The sequence below is a fragment of the Gopherus flavomarginatus genome, chromosome 12 (assembly GCF_025201925.1).
Source record: "Gopherus flavomarginatus isolate rGopFla2 chromosome 12, rGopFla2.mat.asm, whole genome shotgun sequence".
Classification (NCBI taxonomy): domain Eukaryota; kingdom Metazoa; phylum Chordata; order Testudines; family Testudinidae; genus Gopherus; species Gopherus flavomarginatus.
Genome location: NC_066628.1, coordinates 3,081,430 through 3,101,691, shown reverse-complemented (window position 1 = coordinate 3,101,691; position 20,262 = coordinate 3,081,430). Strand labels below are relative to the sequence as shown.

The following is a 20,262-nucleotide window of genomic DNA, read 5'->3' as shown; positions in this document are numbered from 1 at the left end:
AGACCCACAGGCTCCAGGGCGCCCCAGGCCAACGGGCGCGGCTACCGGCCAAGGGAACCGAGACCCAGCACAGCGCCAAGGCCATAGGGAGATTTTTATCCAGAGGAAAGGCCCCACGACCCATCCTCTGTGCCCCCCTGAGCCAGCCAGGCCCTGCCCCATTCCCCACCCCCCTGAGCCAGCCAGTCCCTGCCCCATTCCCTGCCCCCCTGAGCCAGCCAGGCCCTGCCCCATTCCCCGCCCCCCTGAGCCAGCCAATCCCTGCCCTGAGGCCAGATGGGAGCCAGCACCCCCTAGAGATGACAGGCCCCTGCCCCATTCCCTGCCCCCCCACCGAGCCAGCCAGTCCCTGCCCTGGAGCCAGGTGAGAGCCAGCGCCCCCCAGAGGGGACAGGCCCCTGCCCCCCCCCGCCGAGCCAGCCAGTCCCTGCCCCATTCCCTGCCCCCCTGAGCCAGCCAGGCCCTGCCCTGGGGCCAGATGGGAGCCAGCATCCCCTAGAGATGACAGGCCCCTGCCCCATTCCCTGCCCCCTTGAGCCAGCCAGTCCCTGCCCTGGGGCCAGGTGAGAGCCAGCGCCCCCCAGAGGGGACAGGCCCCTGCCCCCCCCGCCGAGCCAGCCAGTCCCTGCCCCATTCCCTGCCCCCCTGAGCCAGCCAGTCCCTGCCCTGGGGCCGGGTGGGAGCCGGCGCCCCCCAGAGGGGACAGGCCCCTGCCCCATTTCCCACCCCCGGAGCCAGCCAGTCTCCCCTTTCACCCCCCACCTTCTGGGGCGTAGCTGCTGCTCCAGCTGTTCCCTGTTGTCTCTCAGGAACAGCTGGAGAAGGTGGGGGGTGGGGGGCGCAGGGAGCAGCTGTGGGGTGATGGAAACAGCTGAGGTGGGGGTGGGGTTGGGGGTGGGGGAAAAGCCCTTTCCTCTGATCTGACCAAACCCAGCGTGGGAAAAGAACCCAGGAGTCCTGGCTCCCCCGTTCCCCTCCCCGCCCCATGCCTCTGCCCAGCACAGCGCCCCCTAGCGCCGGCCTGGGGTCAGCGCCACCCCCCGCCCTCCCCCATCCATTCTGCACTGACACTAATGGGTCCTTAAACGCCCGTTTGTCTGAATGTCACGGGCAGGCCCGGCTCCCTGGGGGGAGATCAGCTGAGGCTGAAGCTGCCGGGTCATCCATTAGCCAGGGTCCCCTAAGGGGAATGGGCTGCCTAGAAACACCAGGTGCCTGAGTCAGAGCTGCGGAGAACTCAAGAGCGGCTCCCAGCCCCTGCTCTAACCACTAGGCCCCATTCCCCTCCCAGAGCTGGGGAGAGAACCCAGGAGTCCTGGCTCCCAGCCCCTGCTCTAACCACTAGGCCCCACTCCCCTCCCAGAGCTGGGGAGAGAACCCAGGAGTCCTGGCTCCTGCCCCCACCCCCCGCTCTAACCACTAGCCCCCACGTCCCTCCCAGAGCTGGGGAGAGAACCCAGGAGTCCTGGCTCCTGCCCCCGCCCCCCCCACTCTAACCACTAGCCCCCACGTCCCTCCCAGAGCTGGGGAGAGAACCCAGGAGTCCTGGCTCCTGCCCCCGCCCCCCCCCCGCTCTAACCACTAGCCCCCACGTCCCTCCCAGAGCTGGGGAGAGAACCCAGGAGTCCTGGTCCAACCTCAGGCTCCAGAGAGACCAGGTGAGTCAGGGAATGGGACAGTTCCTGGGGGTCCCCTCCTCCTTGCAGGCCCCATGGGCTCATTGGCTGATGAGCTCGTTATGTCTCTGGTTCCCAGCCAGGGCTCTGGGCTCCCCCCACCCCCATGTGCCAGGGCAGGGAGCCTTTAAGAGCCAGCTCCACGCCCACTCACCCAGCAGGATAATTTGTGCCTCTGAGGAATTCCTGCCCCATGACGAGGCCTCACTCCCCATGAGATTATGGAGCCAAGGATCTAGGGAAGGGAGTGGGGGCTAGTGGTTAGAGCAAGGGGTTGAGCCAGGACTCCTGGGTTCTCTGCCAGATCTGGGAGGGGAGGGGAGGGCAGTGGGGTCTCGCAGGGCAGAGCAGCTTCTCAGGGGGAGGAGCAGGTGGCTTATTCCCCTTCAGGGAAGATTTGTGCCCACCGTGGCTCCGTGCCCAAAGGGCCAGCTGGGCATTGGGGTCCCAGCCCCAGGCCGGGGCTGACTCATGGCCTGGGCAGGGATGTTTCTCCGCTGGGGTCATGGGAGCGGCCGGGGTGGGAAATCGGAGTTGGCCTCGGCTGGCTGGGCCCTGGGGAGGGGGGGTACCCAGGAGCCCATGGCTCAGATCCAGGTCGGGGGCAGGGAGCGGGGGCGACTGGCCTGGCCCATTTCCAGCTGGCCAGTTCTGCAGCAGCGGAATATCTACCTCCCCTCCCCTCATCCAGCCACCGCTCCCCCACCCCAGAGCAGCTCCACGGGCCGGATCCGGCCCCTCAGGGCTTAGGACCTGGCCGGCAGGTTTGCCACCCTCATGGCACCGGGCCCTGCGCCGCGGCAGCACGTCCCTGCGCTGCAGCCTCTGCCCCCCACAGGAGCCGCTGGGGCCTGGTGCCGGGCGCTTCGGGGAGCAGTGGGGCCAGGGTAGGCATGGAGCCTGCCTCAGTGGGGCGGTGCTGCCACCACCCCGGAGCCGCTCCAGTAAGAGGTGCAGGGCCAAAGCCAGCACCCCGAACCTCTGTCCTGAGCCCCCTGCTGCACCCCAACCCCTGCCCTGAGCCCCCTGCTGCACCCCAACCCCCCGCCCTGAGCCCCTGCGGCACCCCACACTCCTCCTGCACCCCAACTCCCTGCCAAGCCCCCTGCCTGCACCCCAACCTCTGCCCTGAGCCCCCTGCTTCACCCCCCTGCTGCACCCCAACCCCTGTCCTGAGCCCCCTGCTGCACCCCCCTGCTGCACCTCAACCCCTGCCCTGAGCCCCCTGCTGCACCCCAACCCCTGCCCTGAGCCCCCGGCTGCACCCCCTGCTGCACCCCAACCCCTGCCCTGAGCCCCCTGCTGCACCCCAACCCCCTGCCCTGAGCCCCCTGTGGCACCCCACACTCCTCCTGCACCCCAGCTCCCTGCCAAGCCCCCTGCCTGCACCCTAACCTCTGCCCTGAGCCCCCTGCTTCACCCCCCGCTGCACCCCGAACCTCTGTCCTGAGCCCCCTGCTGCACCCCCTGCTGCACCCCAACCCCCCGCCCTGAGCCCCCTGTGGCACCCCACACTCCTCCTGCACCCCAACTCCCTGCCAAGCCCCCTGCCTGCACCCCAACCTCTGCCCTGAGCCCCCTGCTTCACCCCCCTGCTGCACCCCAACCCCTGTCCTGAGCCCCCTGCTGCACCCCCCTGCTGCACCTCAACCCCTGCCCTGAGCCCCCTGCTGCACCCCAACCCCTGCCCTGAGCCCCCGGCTGCACCCCCTGCTGCACCCCAACCCCTGCCCTGAGCCCCCTGCTGCACCCCAACCCCCTGCCCTGAGCCCCCTGTGGCACCCCACACTCCTCCTGCACCCCAGCTCCCTGCCAAGCCCCCTGCCTGCACCCTAACCTCTGCCCTGAGCCCCCTGCTTCACCCCCCGCTGCACCCCGAACCTCTGTCCTGAGCCCCCTGCTGCACCCCCTGCTGCACCCCAACCCCCCGCCCTGAGCCCCCTGTGGCACCCCACACTCCTCCTGCACCCCAACTCCCTGCCAAGCCCCCTGCCTGCACCCCAACCTCTGCCCTGAGCCCCCTGCTGCACCCCAACCCCCTGGCCCTGCATGCAATTTCCCCACCACGATGTAGCCCTCGGGACAAAAAGTTTCTCCCCCCCCCCGCCCCAGAGCACGCGGGGAGGGGGGGGTCCCTACCTGGCAGCCTCTTCCCAAGCGGGATGTACCAAGCAGCCAAAGGTTCCAGCTCGAGAGTGACCCCTGCTGCCCAGATCAGGTAGCGCCACCACCTCCCCATGGCTTCATTTTCAATGCAAAATTATAATGTGTGGATCAAACCTGCGGACCCCCCCCCCTCCCCCCTGCAGGAATCGGACCCCTGGGTCCATCTGGCCCGTATCCCCCCTGCCCCCCCCGCCGGGGTCAGACCCCTGGGTCCATTCTGCCCGTATCCCCCCTAACACCCCTGCAGGGATCAGACCCCTGGGTCCATCTGGCCTGTATCCTCCCTCCCCCCTGCCGGGATCGGACCCCAGGGTCCATCCAGCCTGTATCCCCCCGGGTCCATCCAGCCCAGCAACCCCCCTCCAGAATCAGACCCCTGGGTCCATCCGGCCCGTATCCCCCCTCATGCCCCTGCCGGGATCAGACCCCTTGGTCCATCTGGCCTGTATCCCCCCTCCCCCCCGCCGGGGTCAGACCCCTGGGTCCATCCGGCCTGTATCCCCCTTCCCCCCAGCCGGGGTCAGACCCCCGGGGTCCATCCAGCCCGGCATCCCCCCTCCGGAATCAGACCCCTGGGTCCATTCGGCCCGTATCCCCCCTCCCCCGCTGCCGGGATCAGACCCCTGGGTCCATCCGGCCCGTATCCCCCCTCCCCCGCTGCCGGGATCAGACTCCTCGCTCCATCCAGCCTGTATCCCCCCTCCCCCGCTGCCGGGATCAGACCCCTGGGTCCATCCAGCCCGGCATCCCCCCTCCCCGCCTGCCGGGATCAGACCCCTGGGTCCATCCGGCCTGTATCCCCCCTCCCCCGCTGCTGGGATCAGACCCCTGGGTCCATCCGACCTGTATCCTCCCTCCCCCTGCCGGGATCGGACCCCTGGGTCCATCCAGCCCATATCCCCCCTCATGCCCCTGCAGGGATCAGACCCCTGGGTCTATCCGGCCCGTATCCCCCCTCATGCCCCTGCAGGGATCAGACCCCTGGGTTCATCCGGCCTGTATCCCCCCTCCCCCGCTGCCGGGATCAGACCCCTGGGTCCATCCAGCCCGGCATCCCCCCTCCCCGCCTGCCGGGATCAGACCCCTGGGTCCATCCAGCCCGGCATCCCCCCTCCCCGCCTGCCGGGATCAGACCCCTGGGTCCATCCGGCCTGTATCCCCCCTCCCCCGCTGCTGGGATCAGACCCCTGGGTCCATCCAGCCCGGCATCCCCCCTCCCCGCCCGCCGGGATCAGACCCCTGGGTCCATCCGGCCTGTATCCCCCCTCCCCCGCTGCTGGGATCAGACCCCTGGGTCCATCCAGCCCGGCATCCCCCCTTCCCCGCTGCCGGGATCAGACTCCTGGGTCCATCCAGCCCGGCATCCCCCCTCCGGGATCAGACCCCTGGGTCTATCCGGCCTGCATCCCACCTGATTCATTCATACTCATATTATTTTTGCTTCCTATCAGACATCCCTCCAATCTCAACCAGCCTGGCCTCTGTGTATGGGGGGGGGGAGGGGGGCTGAATTCCGGTAATGCCCCCATCCCTGTTAATATATACGTACCCCAGTGACACTCCCCCCCCATATACAGATCTAGTGTGACTGCAAAATCCCTCCCCCTCCTGCCCCAGGGCCAAGAATTTGCAAGAGCGACCCCCTGTGCCCTGGGGGAAGGGGAAGACAGACCTGAACTCAGGTCACCTGGAGGAGTGAGAGCACAGTGTGTGTGACTCACTAGAGCCCCAGGCCCCCATCGCAGAGCAGGACCTCGCTGTGTCAGGTGCTGTACAGACACAGGACAAAAAGAGCCAGCGAGCTGCCAGGCCAGGCCCCAGCCTCCCGTGGTCAGGAGCTACCTGGGAGCTGGTCCCTGCAGCCTGGGGGGATGTGGCGCTGGAACGGTGCGGTGCCTGGGAACCGCAAGGCGCTGTGGCTCGCTAGCGACATGCCCCATGGCTCAGGGGTGAGTGGGGGGCTGATGGGAGCTGGAAAGGGGGCTGCTCTATGCCAGACTCCCAGTCCACAGAGGGTGACAGGAGCGAGCACACAGGGGCCCCCACGTTGGCAGTGGGTCCTCGGGGACCTGCTACACAGAGGGACACGGCAGCAGCCGGGAGTCCCCAGGGCGCGTGTGGGGCTCAGGGAGGGACAGAGGGGAGCTGGGCGGTGGGTGGACTGAGTGAAGGGCCACGAGATGGCAGCAGAGGATCGGAAGGGGGGGGCTCCGAGTACACAGTCATCCCCCCCTCTGTCCAGCCAGCCCCCCACCCTTCCTCTGCCTATATCCAGCCCCCCCACCTCTCCCTCCACCTGTCCATCCAGCCCAACTCCTTCTCTCTGCATCCAGCCCCCCACCCTTCCTCTGCCTATATCCAGCCTCCCCACCTCTCCACCTGCCCAGCCCCCCCACCTCTCCCTCCACCTGTCCATCCAGCCCCCCAACTCCTTCCCTCCCTGCATCCAGCCCCCCCACCCTTCCTCTGCCTGTATCCAGCCCCGCCTCCTCTCCACCTGCCCAGCCCCCCACCTCTCCCTCAACCTGTCCATCCAGCCCCCCAACTCCTTCTCTCTCTGCATCCAGCCCCCCACTTCTCCGCCTGCCCAGCCCCCCTACTTCTCCATCCACCTGTCCATCCAGCCCCCCCTTCCCTCCCTGCATCCAGCCCCCCCACCTCTCCTCTGCCTGCATCCAGCCCCCCCACCTCTCCACCTGTCCATCCAGCCCCCCACCTCTCCCTCCACCTGTCCAGCCAGCCCCCCTACCTCCTTCCCTCCCTGCATCCAGCCCCCCACCCTTCCTCTGCCTGTATCCAGCCCCCCACTCCTCCGCCTGCCCAGCCCCCCACCTCTCCCTCCACCTGTCCATCCAGCCCCCCCACCCTTCCTCTGCCTGTATCCAGCCCCCCACTCCTCCGCCTGCCCAGCCCCCCACCTCTCCCTCCACCTGTCCAGCCAGCCCCCCTACCTCCTTCCCTCCCTGCATCCAGCCCCCCACCCTTCCTCTGCCTGCATCCAGCCCCCCCCCACCTCTCCACCTGCCCAGCCCCGCCACCCCTCCACCTGTCCAGCCCCCCCCCCTCCTTCCCTCCCTGCATCCAGCCCCCGGCGGTCCCCAGGGGGCGGGGCTCTCCGGGGGGCGTGGCGCTTCCCACCGCATTTCCCCACCTCGTGTTCACGGACCAGCCCAGCTCCTGCCAGACCCGGCGGGGGGCGGAGCCCTCCATCCCCGCATCCCCCAATCACAGCCTTCCCCCTCCTGCCGGCCAATCAGGAGGCCGGGGAAACCAGCCAATGGGAGGAGGGGGCCCTGCCTGCACTTGGAGCTCGCGCCCTCCCGGCATGCTTTGCGGCGGGGACAGCGCTGGAGCCGGATTGGGGGGCGCCCGGGGGGCTGGGAGGATCCGCTGGCATCCTGGTCCGGGGCAGGGGGTCCCGGCTCGGGAGGGGGCCGGCCCGGCAGCGGGGAGCCTGGGGACTGGTGCGGGAGCGGCCGGCCTGAGCGAGAGCAGCGGGGTGAGTGGTTTGCGCCGGGGGAAGTGGGCGCTAGGCCCCGGCTGTGCTCGGCGCTGCACAGAACAAGGAGACACCCCCCCCCCACGGCCGGCGGCTCCGGGTCCCGGGGACCCCCCGATCCAGGGCTCAGCCCCACAGTTCCTCTCTGTATGACCCGTAGCTAAATCGCTGTTCTCACACCCCCGTCATAGCTTCCAGCAGCCCCACTCCGGAGCGGCTCGTGCCGGGGCTGGACCCAGCGATCTCCAGGTCATCGAGCCCGGGGGGCTGCCGGAGACACCTGCCGTCACCGCGGACCTACATCAGCCCTGAGAGGTACGGCTGGGCCGAGTTAGATAGCCCAAGGCAGGGGGGTCTAGTGGTTAGAGCAGGGGGGACTGGGAGCTAGGACGCCTGGGTTCCCTCCCTGGCTCTGGGAGGAGAGCGGGGTCTAGTGGTTAGAGCAGGGGGGGGCGGGGAGCTAGGACGCCTGGGTTCCCTCTCTGGCTCTGGGAGGGGGGGTGGGGACTGGTGGTTAGAGCAGGGGGGCTGGAAGCCAGGACTCCTGGGTTCTCTCCCTGGCTCTGGAAGGGAAGTGGGGGCTGGTGGTTAGAGCAGGGGGGACTGGGAGCTAGGACGCCTGGGTTCCCTCTCTGGCTCTGGGAGGGGGGGTGGGGACTGGTGGTTAGAGCAGGGGGGCTGGAAGCCAGGACTCCTGGGTTCTCTCCCTGGCTCTGGAAGGGAAGTGGGGGCTGGTGGTTAGAGCAGGGGGGACTGGGAGCTAGGACGCCTGGGTTCCCTCTCTGGCTCTGGGAGGGGGGGTGGGGGCTGGTGGTTAGAGCAGGAGGGCTGGAAGCCAGGACTCCTGGGTTCCCTCCCTGGCTCTGGGAGGAGAGCGGGGTCTAGTGGTTAGAGCGGGGGGGGCGGGGAGCTAGGACGCCTGGGTTCCCACTCTGGCTCTGGGAGGGGAGTCAGGACTCCTGGGTTCTCTCTTACCCCCGTGTCCCTGAATGTTCGTACTGTGGCTGGGAATTGCGGGCTGCCTGTTTCTCAGCGAGGTGAGAAAGGGTTAATCCCCGGCTTTCCCGTGGCATGCTGGGAGTTGTAGTCCTTAGGGCGTGAGTCTAAGGGGTTGCTCATTCCTTCCCACCCTCCCTCCCCCTGAAACGCGGGGGTCGGTTTTGTGGTGCCTGGTTGAGTAACCTCAGCCAGTGATGCCCCCGGAGCCTAAACAGGGGCAGTCTGTGCTGCCAGCCCGGACACCTGGGTCCCCCTTCCCAGTCCTCCCAGTGTCCCATTCAGTATCCTGCTCTCTGATCCATTAGGGGTGAGCGCCCTGCACTGCCCTCCCAGCCGCCTGGGTCCCCTCTCGGTCTCCGTGCCCAGGGGGAGGGGGCAGGACTCCCTGCAATAGCCTCCCACAAAGGCGTGCCCGTACCCCGCACTGTGCGGGCACGTAAGAACTGGAGGCAAAGCACTGAAAGGGACAAGTAACGGGCCAGCTGCTCCCTGGGCTGCTCCTGTATCTTCCCTTCCTACACTTCCCCCTGCAAGGGTTGGCTCACGGGGGGCCCTTGCCCTGTTTGTACCCCTCTTGTGCAGCACATCTCCCCTCTGCTGCAGCAGGATGGCTGACGTCCCTGCAGGGTGCCCTCGGCATGGAGTTCCTGTGACAACGAGATGCAGCTTTCTAGGGCCACAGATTCCTTGCAAGATGAGGGGGCAGGGATCACTCACCCTGCTGCTGAAATGCAGCCACCTCTGGGGTGGGATGCACCAGAGAGGATGTTGCCGCAAACCCTGCTGCATGGATGCTCAACTCCCAGGAAGCAGACAGGGCTCGAGGAATGTGAGAGCAGCATCTGTCACCAGTTCACAGCGGCAAACAGTTTTGTCTGGTATGTTTAAAAAAAAAAACAATCAAGGCAGTGAATAGCTAAAATGTTGTGACCTTGAAATGCATGCTGCTCCACAGTGGGGCAGAGAGGGGTGTGGGGCAGGGGATGCTCCGGTGGTAACGCACGGTGCCCTCCCACAAAGGCGTGCCTGGACCCCCTGTGTTCAGGTGCGTAAGAACCGGAGGCAGATTAACTGGAATGGAGAGGTACTGACGGGGTAGCCGGAATCGGAGCTGTTCAGGTGTCTTTATTCCCACACATTCAATACTGGGGACTGGCCAGCTCAGGAGGGTGGGGAAATGGGGCACAGGCCCTTTCCCCTCTAGGGGGCATTGGCTCTGACCCCCAAGGCAGGGGACTGGCTGGCTCAGGGGAATGCCGTCTGTTCCCCATATTAATCACACTCCCTTGAAACACTGCTCATTAACCCTTGGGGCACCCCTGCCCATACAGCCGAGGAGCCAATCCCTCCCACCCCCCACAGCAAAGCAGAGTCACTGCCTGGGGGGCTCCTCCCAGGCTCCCCCATAACGCTGTTACATCCAGCCCCCCTCCACCAGGACAAAGCCTATGGTCTGCAGGGCTCTCCCCAGCCCCTGCTACTAACACACCTTCCTTCTCTCCTAGGCTCTCGGGACCCTGGCATGAGCTGAGGGAGACCGGATGGACGGCAGCTGCAATTCTGCAGCCAGAGACAGCCAGGAAAACAGGAATGAATGGATTGGGGGGGTTGGGGGGAGGAGGAGGTGCAGTAAAAGCCCTGACCACTGGGTGGTGCCCTCGTTCTGTACACAGACCAGCCAGAGATAATGGGGGGGAGGGGGTGCGATACCCCCCACCAGCCACTGCCCTTGCTGCAGGCCTTAAACAGCCTGAAGAGGGGGAGTTGCAATACAAGCACTGGCCACTGGGGGGCACCTGTGGTGTGCAATGTTGAGCTGGGAATTCACGGCTAGGAGAGGTTTGATTATTCCCCCCTTTCCCCCCACCATGGCTCCCATCCCCTACAGGGGATCCCAGTACAGCACGCAGCCCCCTCCACACAGGTGTCCATTAGAGCCACATTCATCTCAAACCCCTTGTGACAGTGTACCCCATGAGGCTTTATGGGGGGTGCTTACAAAGGTATATGATGTAACTGGAATAGAGTTTTGCTGCATATGCCATGTAACATATCTATGCGAGGTTATGATCTACTGGTTATGTTCATCCTAGTTGTATGCAGGCACCATTTGTGTGTTCAGAGTTATGAACGTTGGCTGTATAATTGCTTGATTTCTAAGTAGCCTCAGGGCTTGGCTACACTGGAGAGTTGCAGCGCTGGTGGTTTGTTTACCACGCTGCAACTTACCGTCCACACTTGCAAGGCACATCCAGCCCTGCATCTCCCTGGCTGCAGCGCTGGCTGTACTCCTGCTCTGCCTGGGGAACAATGACTGCAGCGCTGGTGATTCAGTGCTGCTCTGCCAGTGTGGCCACTAAAAGCGCTATTATTACCTCCGAATACTCTGGAGGCCATCCCAGAATGCCTGCTCAGCCACTCTGCTCATCAGTTCAAACTCTACTGCCCTGGCCTTTAAATGCCCCGGGAATTTTAAAAATCTCCTTCCTGTTTGCTCAGCCAGGTGTGGAGTGCAATCAGTGAATCTTTCCAGGTGACCACGCCTCCACGCACCAGACGAGCCCCAGCATGGAGCAACAGCGAGTTGCTGGACCTCGTAACTGTTTGTGGGGAGGAAGCTGTGCAGTCCCAGCTGCGCTCCAGCCGTGGGAATTACGATACCTATGGGCAGATATCAAGGGCCATGCTGGAAAGGGGCCATGACCGGGACGCGCTGCAGTGCAAGGTTAAAGTGAAGGAGCTGCGGAGTGCCTATTGCAAAGCCCGCGAGGGAAACCGCCGCTCCGGTGCTGCCCCCATGACCTGCCGTTTTTACAAGGAGCTGGACGCGATACTTGGGGGTGACCCCACCACCAATCCGACGACCACGATGGACACTTCAGAGGGGGGGAGGAAAGCGAGACAGGGTGCTGGGGTGGGGGGAGACACCCCGGAGTCCCAGGAGGCATGCAGCCAGGAGCTCTTCTCAAGCCAGGAGGAAGGTAGCCAGTTGCAGCAGCCGGTACTTGGTGAAGGACAAGCAGAGGAGCAGGTTCCCGGTAAGCGGCTTTTATTTTCAGGATGGAATGTTTCGGGAGAGGAGGGGGGGTTAAGGCTGCATGCATGCATGCCTAGATGTGGAATAGCCCATTGCTGTTGTCTATCACGTCGCGGTAATCGGCCTCGGTAATCTCTTCAAAAGTTTCAGCCAGAGCGTGGGCAATGCCTTTGCGCAAGTTTATAGGGAGAGCCACTGTGGTCCTTGTCCCAGTCAGGCCAACGCGTCCGCACCACTGTGCCATGAGGGGTGGGGGTACCATTGCTGCACACAGGCCAGGGCAGAATCCGCATTGCTGTAGGAAATCTTCCCGCTCTTCCCAGGTGACCCACAGCAGCGAGATATCTTCCAGGATTAACTCCTGTGGAAACTGTTGGGAGAGTGTTCAGTGTAGATGCCCCCTGCAGCAGTTTGCTTTCCCCAACGCACAGAAACCCCTGCACGTCCCTGAAGCAATCAGTCCCCCTTACTCACCATTTCGTGGCTCCTGTGGGTTATGTGTGCTCTGTTTGGTATGGGAAAAGTATACTAAAGTGAAGACTGTAAACTCCTTCACTGTGGGGGAATAACTTTCTGGGTGAGATTATAAACAATGCTGCCTCTGTTAACTGTTGCCATTTTTGCCTTTCAAAAAGCGTCCTTGACTACTGGACTGCCCGTATCATCGACTGCTCAGAGGCTCCAAAACCTCAGGAAGAAGCCGCGAAAAAGCAAAGAAGACATGCTGAAAGCAGTTATGGATCACTCTGCCAGAGAGAGTAAAAAACTGCAGGAAAAAACTGCAGGACTGGAGGGAAAGGGAAAGCAGGCTCTGCCAGAGAAACGCAGCGGCCAGGAAGAAAAGCACAAAGCAGCTGATAAGCATCCTGGCGCACCAAGCGGACTCTATCCAGTCACTCGTAGCCATGCAGGCAGAGCACTACCGTGCCGGCCCCCCCACCCCCGTCCCAAAGCTCTTTCCCTTATGCCCCAATGTCAGCTCCAAACCCCCTTCCCCAGCATCCAGGTTCTTACCTCCACCAGCTGCCCCCAACACCTGTATGTTCACCATCCAGCCCTGAGAACTACGACCCTTACCCTCTGCACTCAACCCCCACCACCATGCAGTATTTTCATCCTGAATTGCAGCAGTCATTGCACAGCACTCCAGACAGCACATATTCAAACCTGTGACTGTACAGTTCACCATTCTACCCCCCTGCCCTTTTAGGCTCCCAAAATGTTGTGTGTCTGTCAAGAAAGTTATTTTCTTTTCAATAAATGAATTATTGGCTTTAAAAACAGTCTTTATTATTGCAGAAAGCGAAAGATACCGTAGCCCAGGAAAGAAACAGGCACTGCAAATCAATGTATGAAAAACAGATTCCTACTAACATTGTAACCACTGCACTTCACTCCCGTGCAAGGCACCAAACATTACTCTTGGTTTTCAGCCTCAAATTCCTCCCTCAAGGCATCTCTAATCCTTGCAGCCCTGTGCTGGGCCTCTCTAGTAGCCCTGCTCTCAGGCTATGCAAATTCAGCCTCCAGGCGTTGAACCTCGGAGGTCCATTCCTGACTGAATGTTTCACCCTTCCCTTCACAAATATTATGGAGGGTACAGCACGCGGATATAACTGCAGGGATGCTGCTTTCCCCCAAGTCTGGCTTCCCATACAGAGCTCTCCAGCGCCCCTTTAAACGGCCAAAAGCACACTCCGCAGTCATTTGGCACCAGCTCAGCCTGTAGTTGAACTGGTCCTTGCTGCTGTCAAGCTTCCCTGTATACGGTTTCATGAGCCAAGGCATTAACGGGTAAGTGGGGTCTCCAAGGATCACAATGGGCATTTCGACGTCCCCTACTGTGATCTTCTGGTCTGGGAAAAAAAGTCCCGGCCTGCATCTTCCTGAACAGGCCACTTTTCTGAAAGATGCGTGCATCATGCACCTTTCCAGGCCAGCCTGTGTTAATGTCAATGAAACACCCACGGTGATCCACAAGCACCTGGAGAACCATAGAGAAATACCCCTTCTGATTAATGTACTCGGATGCTAGGTGGGGTGGTGCCAGAATAGGAATATGCGTCCCATCTATCGCCCCTCCACACTTAGGGAAACCCATTTGTGCAAAGCCATCCACAATGTCCTGCACGTTCCCCAGAGTCACGGTTCTTCTGAGCAGGATGCGGTTAATGGCCCTGCAAACTTGCATCCACACGATTCCAACGGTCGACTTTCCCACTCCAAACTGATTCGCAACCAATCGGTAGCTGTCTGGAGCTGCCAGCTTCCAGATTGCAATAGCCACCCGCTTCTCCACCAGCAGGGCAGCTCTCAATCTCGTGTCCTTGCACCGCAGGGTGGGGGCGAGCTCAGCACACAGTGCCATGAAAGTGGCTTTTCTCATCTGAAAGTTCTGCAGCCACTGCTCGTCATCCCAGACTTCCATGACGATGTGATCCCACCACTCAGTGCTTGTTTCCCGAGCCCAAAAGCGGCGTTCCACGGTGCTGAGCATTTCCGTGAATGCCACAAGCAATTTAGCGTCATACGCATCAGGCGACTCGATATCATCGGACTCCTCACTGTCACTTTGCAGCTGAAGGAATAGCTCAACTGCCAAACGTGATGTGCTGGCAACATTCATCAGCAAAGTCCTCAGCAGCTCGGGCTCCATTTCCCACAGAAATCGCGCTGCACAGAAACCGTTGGGAGAGTCACAATGGCGCCAAACGTAGACAGAAAAACAGTGACTGCTGGGATGTGAAGCGATGCATCACGAGGCGTTGGGACAGGAAGCGGAATGACCTGCACCCTTCCGTCCCCTTCCCACAACCCACGGCGCCAAAATGGGACGAGATGCTCTGTGGGATAGCTGCCCACAATGCACCACTCCCAACAGCGCTGCAAATGCTGTAAATGCGGCCACACTGCAGCGCTGGTAGCTGTCAGTGTGGCCACACTGCAGCGCTTTCCCTACACAGCTGTAACTCCCAGCGCTGTACAGCTGCAAGTGTAGCCAAACCCTCAGATACAAGAATGATACATGCATACTAATAGGCTGAATCTATTCAGGAGGTTATAACCTTTGTAATACCTTACAAGAGACCTTTTGCATAAAAGCATACTCCAGTTACATCATATTCACATTCATAAGCATATTTTCCTAAAGCATACGGAATGCAACGTCCCAATAGTAACGTATAGTAATAATCAAAGATAATGTATATTAGAAATGTCAAATCCTACTGGTAGCATTATTTAAATCTCCCTTTTCCATGATACAAAAACAAGCAGACATTCAATGAAAATGAAGGTCAACCACAGTGTAAAATTTGCCATCAGAACTCATTGCCACAAGATATTTATTAAAGCCAAGAGCACAGGAGTCTTCCAACGAGGACTGGAGTTTAGATGGAGAAGGAGAACATTCCAATTTGCAATGGTAAGGATTAAAAGCACACGCAGAAGTTTGGCAGGGCTATACATGCTCCTGCTTCAGGGCACGATTCAATCACTAACATAGGGGTTAGGACAGGAACTTCCCCCATGGCCAGGCTATTACATCATTGTCAGCTCGGGGGGGTTTCTTACCTGTCCCTCTGAAACAGCTGGAGCAAAGGGTACTGGAAAAAGAGGGGCTGGGAACCCATAGCCCCGTCACTTTTCAGCGGCTGTAAGGTTGTGCGATGGTGCGAGGAGGCAATGGAGGGGAGCACAGGTTCAAGGGGAAAGGATGGCACAGGGGTGGGGTGGCAGGGAAGGGCCCCAGTTTAGGTGCCAGTGGCCCCCCACATTTTTAGAGAGCCTCTGTAACTCCTGGCTGGAGCTCACTATGGTTGGAAACAAGACACTGGGCTAGAATGAACTCAAGTTTGACTCAGTCTGACAATACTTATATTCACAGATTAAAAGCTCAAAAGGGACCACCAGTATCATATAGTCAGACCTCCACTATAATACAGGCCACAGGACTTCCCTGAATTCATTCCTGTTTGAAGTAGATCGGTTCTTGGGGGGGGGGGGGGGGAGAAAACCACCATCCAATTTGATTTAAAAATTGCCAGTGATGTAGAATCCACCACAGGCCTTGGTGAGTTGTTCCAATGGTCAGTTACCCTCAGTGTTACAAATTGACACCTTCTGTACAGTCTGAAAATCAGAAGAACTGAGGAGATACAGCCCTGGCTGGCTGGAAACTGAACCCAGATCAACTGCTTGTACTGCACCCTTCTAATTGTTGCACTTGTTTTTGTATGAAATATCCTCTGTTTAGCAATAAAAATAGTGTCAAACCATTAACACCGACACATCAGTGCATCTTGGGAACCAAATACCTGTAACAAATTAAGATGCACACACTGTTTTGGTATTAATAAGACACTGTACCAAGAATTAAGAGTAGCCAAGGCACCAATAGACAGTAATGGAGACTTTCAGGCCGCAGGGGGGGATAGTCTGCTTGTTTAGCAAGTTTAAAGCTGTAACAAGACTATAAGATCATGAAGACAGTTGGTTTGAAGAGACAAGTCCAGCCTGGGGCTCACAGCTGATACTTGGGATGCCAACAAGTCTTGTTGGAGGGATGGTGTAGGGCAGAGCGGCTGGATGGAAAGGGGCTACGGGCCTGACTCCAGGGCTGAGAGAGGGGCTCTCCAGAGCCAGATAGAGAGGCGCTGAGGAACAGGGACGGAGAGTGGAGTCCCAGGTGAGGTTCCCTGTAGCACAAGGCCTGGAGGCCAGGGGAGAGATTTGGTAGATGCAAAACAGGGACAGCTCCAGGCCCCAGCACGCCAAGTGCATGCTTGGGGCGGCATGCCGCGGAGGGTGCTCTGAGGGTCCATGAATCTGCGCAATCCCCCCCCTCGAGCTGTCCGCTCAGCTCTCCTCGACCCATCTGCAGAGAGGGAGGAGGTGTGCCTCAGAGCCTCAGTCTGGCCCTGCAAATCTGTGGATATCCACGTCTGGGGATGTGGATATCCACAGTAAATTTTGCAGATCTGCACAGGGCTCTAGTAGGAAGGTCTGAAATCCTTTCTCCCAGCTCTCTAGAGCTCTCTGGTGTTCCAGACTAGGGTTACCAGATAGCAACTGTGGAAAAACGGGACAGGGGGTGGGGGGTAATAGGCACCTATATAAGATAAAGTCCCAAAAACCAGGACTCTCCCTTTAAAAATGGGACGGATGATCACGCTATTTCAGACACACCTGGGAGCTGCAATTGTTATGGGGTGTACTGCAACAGATCCCACATGTCCCCCCTATTCCAATGTGCTGGGTCCCCCCATTTCAGCAATGTGTGTCCCATTGCTGCAACCCCATGCATGGGTCCCCGTCCCCCTGCCCCCCACTGCATATCTTCCATGTGTGCTCCTGGCCTCCATTACACCCAGCCCTGAGCACTGTGGGTGGCCCCCAGGCTCTTTCCTGTATCACCGCTAAATAATCTATTACCTGGCTGCAAATGCGGCAGCTGATTCTGTGGGCAGATGGTTCATCCCCACACCATCGCACATGATACTGGCGGGGATCTGTGTGCACAGTTTCACCACAGCCCCATCTCATTAAAAGATGCCGGCCACGCTATGGGTAGGGCACTTGGAGTTAGGGTTACGGTTCCCATGGGTAGGGCTTCCTGCCCTACGGTTAGGGTTCCTAAGAGTAGGGCACTTGGAGCTAGGGTTGGGGTTCCTATGGGTAGGGCTTCTCTCCCTAGGGATAGGGTTTCTAGGGGTAGGTCACTTACAGCTAGGTGTAGGCTTCCTATGGGTAGGTTGCCCCACCTTAGGTTTAGGGTACCTATGGGTAGGGCACTTTGAGCTAGGGATAGGGTTCCTATGGGGAGGGCACTTGGAGCCAGGGATAGGGTTCCTATGGAGAGGGCTTCCCGCCCTAGGGTTAGGGATCCTAAGGGTAGGACACTTGGAGCTAGGGATAGGGTTCCTATCGTTAGGGCTTCCTGCCCTAGGGTTAGGGTTCCTATGCGTAGGGCACTTGGAGCTAGGGTTAAGGTTCCTATGGGTAGGGCACCCCGCCCTAGGATTAGGATTCCTAAGGGTAGGGCACTTGGAGCTAGGGTTAAAGTTCCTATGGGTAGGGCACTTGGAGCTAGGGTTAAGGTTCCTATGGGTAGGGCACCCCGCCCTAGGGTTAGGATTCCTAAGGGTAGGGCACTTGGAGCTAGGGTTAGGCTCCTCAGGGTAGGGCACAGTGTGCCAGTAACACATTTTAACATTTTTAGAAGGTCTCTTTCTATAAGTCTTTAATATAGAACTAAACTATTGTTGCATGTAAAGTAAATAAGGTTTTTAAAATGTTTAAGAAACTTCATTTAAAATTAAATTAAAATGCAGACCCCCCCCTGCCCCGGACCGGTGGCCAGGACCCGGGCAGTGTGAGTGCCACTGAAAATCAGCTCGCGTGCCGCCTTCGGCACCCATGCCATAGGTTGCCTACCTCTGTCATAGAGACTGGGATAACTGCAGCTAGGGAATCCCATTTTGATTTTCATTCTCACTGGGATAACTGGGCTCCCCCAAGTCCTCCTGGACCATACAGGACAGTGACAAACAGGCTGCACCATCCTGGGACAATGACATTGGCTTTCTATCTCGGCCCCTCCTTGCTCTGTGTGGTTTGACAGCCCAGAGGACTCCAGGGAGCCTCCAGGCAGGGTCACAGAGATAGGAGAAGAGTAGAAAGTCTGCAGAAGCAGGAGTCCTAGAGACTGGGGTGGGTGAAGTTGAGCTCTGGGGCTCCACTGAGCCCCCATCCCCACCCTCACATCCCTCAGGACCACAGTCTGAGCTGGGATTCCAACCCCACCAGGAGCCAAGGTCGGATTCTCTCCCCAGGGATGGAGCCTGGTGGGAAAGTGAAGATAGGGGCCTCGTCATGAACATCAATAAATGTCACCTGCCCCTGGTCACAGTCCAGACAAACCCGGATCCTCCTGGAGAGCTGGTTCAGGAGCAATGGGGTTTCAGGGGAGGTGAGAGCCCAGAATTGATTCCCCCATAGCTCCACAGCACAGATCCTCTCCTCAGGGCTAAGGATGATCTTTCCTTTCCTGCTCACAGTCTCTCTGGACATCCCCACAGCCTAGTATCCTCCAGCCCCCACCTCCCAACAATGTCTCCCCGAGATGAATCCCTCACAGCCCAGCACGCAGGTCCAAGAGTCAAATCTCAGGATTCTCAGACAGACCCTGCCGTGGGTCTCTGAATCCCCATCGCACACTTTTCCGACGCTCCGACAGGACAAGTTTGGGATGAGCCGTGTCTGGAGCCAGAGTCACATTCGCTGGGGACAGAGAGAATCAGAGCGTTAGCAACAGAGCTGAGCCCTGGGGGAGGCTGGGACCATTCCTCACACTCCCCAGCAGCCCTGTTGTGGCTGGGACAGGCCTGGATCCCAGGGAGCTGCCTCTGTCCTGGGCACCTGAGACTGAGCAGAGTCATTGCAGTTCCTCACTCTGTTTCTCATGTGCCTGCAAAAGCTTCGGCTCCCCATGCTGGGGCTGCTCCATTCCCAGCAGCAGAGACACAGCCAGCAAGGTGTCAGAAGGTTTTACTGAGGAGGGAGCAGAGGAGGCGAAAGCAGTGGATGTGTTATTCCTTGAAATTAGCAAAGCTTTTGATACAGTCTCCCACAGTATTCTTGCCAGCAAGTTAAAGAATTATGGGCTGGATGAATGGACTATAAGATGGACAGAAAACTGGCTAGATCATCAGGCTCAACGGGTAGTGATCAATGGCTCCATGTCTAGTTGGCAGTCAGTATCCAGCGGGGTACCCCAGGGGTCGGTCCTAGGGCCGGTTTTGTTCAATATCTTCATTAATGGTCTGGAGGATGGCATAGACTGCACCCTCAGCAAGTTAGCAGATGACACTAAACTGGGAGGAGTGGTAGATACGCTGGAGGGTAGGGATAGGATATAGACAAGTTAAAGGATTTGGGCCAAAAGAAATCTGATGAGGTTCAACAAGGACAAGTGCAGAGTCCTGCCCTTAGGATGGAAGAATCCCATGTGCTGCTACAGACTAGGGACCGAATGGCTAGGCAGCAGTTCTGCAGAAAAGGACCTAGGGGTTATGGTGGACGAGAAGCTGGATATGAGTCAACAGTGTGCCCTTGTTGCCAAGAAGGCTAACGGCATTTTGGGCTGTATAAGTAGGGGCATTGCCAGCAGATCGAGGGATGTGATCGTTCCCCTCTATTCAGCATTGGTGAGGCCTCATCTGGAGTACTGTGTCCAGTTTTGGGCCCCACCCTACAAGAAGAATGTGGAAAAATTGGAAAGAGTCCAGCGGAGGGCAGCAAAAATGATTAGGGGGCTGGAGCACATGACTTCTGAGGAGAGGCTGAGGGAACTGGGATTGTTTAGTCTGCAGAAGAGAAGAATGAGGGGGATTTGATAGCTGCTTTCAACTACCTGAAAGGGGGTTCCAGAGAGGATGGATCTAGACTGTTCTCAGTGGTGGCAAATGACAGAACAAGGAACAATGGTCTCAAGTTGCAGTGCAGGAGGTTGGATATTTAGGTGTATATTAGGAAACACTATTTCACGAGGAGGGTGGTGAAACACTGGAATGGGTTCCATAGGGAGGTGGTGGAATCTCCTTCCTTAGAGGTTTTTAAGGTCAGGCTTGACAAAGCCCTGGCTGGGATGATTTAGTTGGGGTTGGTCCTGCTTTGAGCAGGGAGTTGGACTAGGTACCTCCTGAGGTCCCTTCCAACCCTGAGACTCTGTGATTCTGTGAGGCAGGTACCAGCTTCAAAGCCCAAAGAGAAACTCCCACTGCTAATGCGGCCTCCACTCCCTAGCCAGGGGACAGGGCCTCAGGGGAAGAGGAGCAGGAGTGGGGCCATTGAGAGAGGCCAGCACCAGAAGAGGCTGATGCCAC

General features: G+C 59.5%; 1 long non-coding RNA gene and 1 other non-coding gene across 3 annotated transcripts; both read left to right on the top strand.

Annotated features, from left to right (window-relative positions):
- The first annotated feature begins 7,191 nt into the window (after nt 1-7,191).
- Nucleotides 7,192-10,362, top strand: LOC127033415 (uncharacterized). 2 transcript variants are annotated; one of them, XR_007769098.1, is made up of 3 exons: nt 7,192-7,656; nt 8,923-9,218; nt 9,846-10,362. It is a non-coding gene; the product is annotated as an uncharacterized LOC127033415 (long non-coding RNA). The 2 variants fall into 2 exon arrangements; XR_007769097.1 differs by lacking the exon at nt 7,192-7,656 and having other exon boundaries at nt 8,633-9,218.
- LOC127033428 (small nucleolar RNA SNORA38) lies at nt 8,734-8,861 on the top strand. The gene has a single exon (XR_007769108.1). It is a non-coding gene; the product is annotated as a small nucleolar RNA SNORA38 (small nucleolar RNA).
- Nucleotides 10,363-20,262: the final 9,900 nt, after the last annotated feature.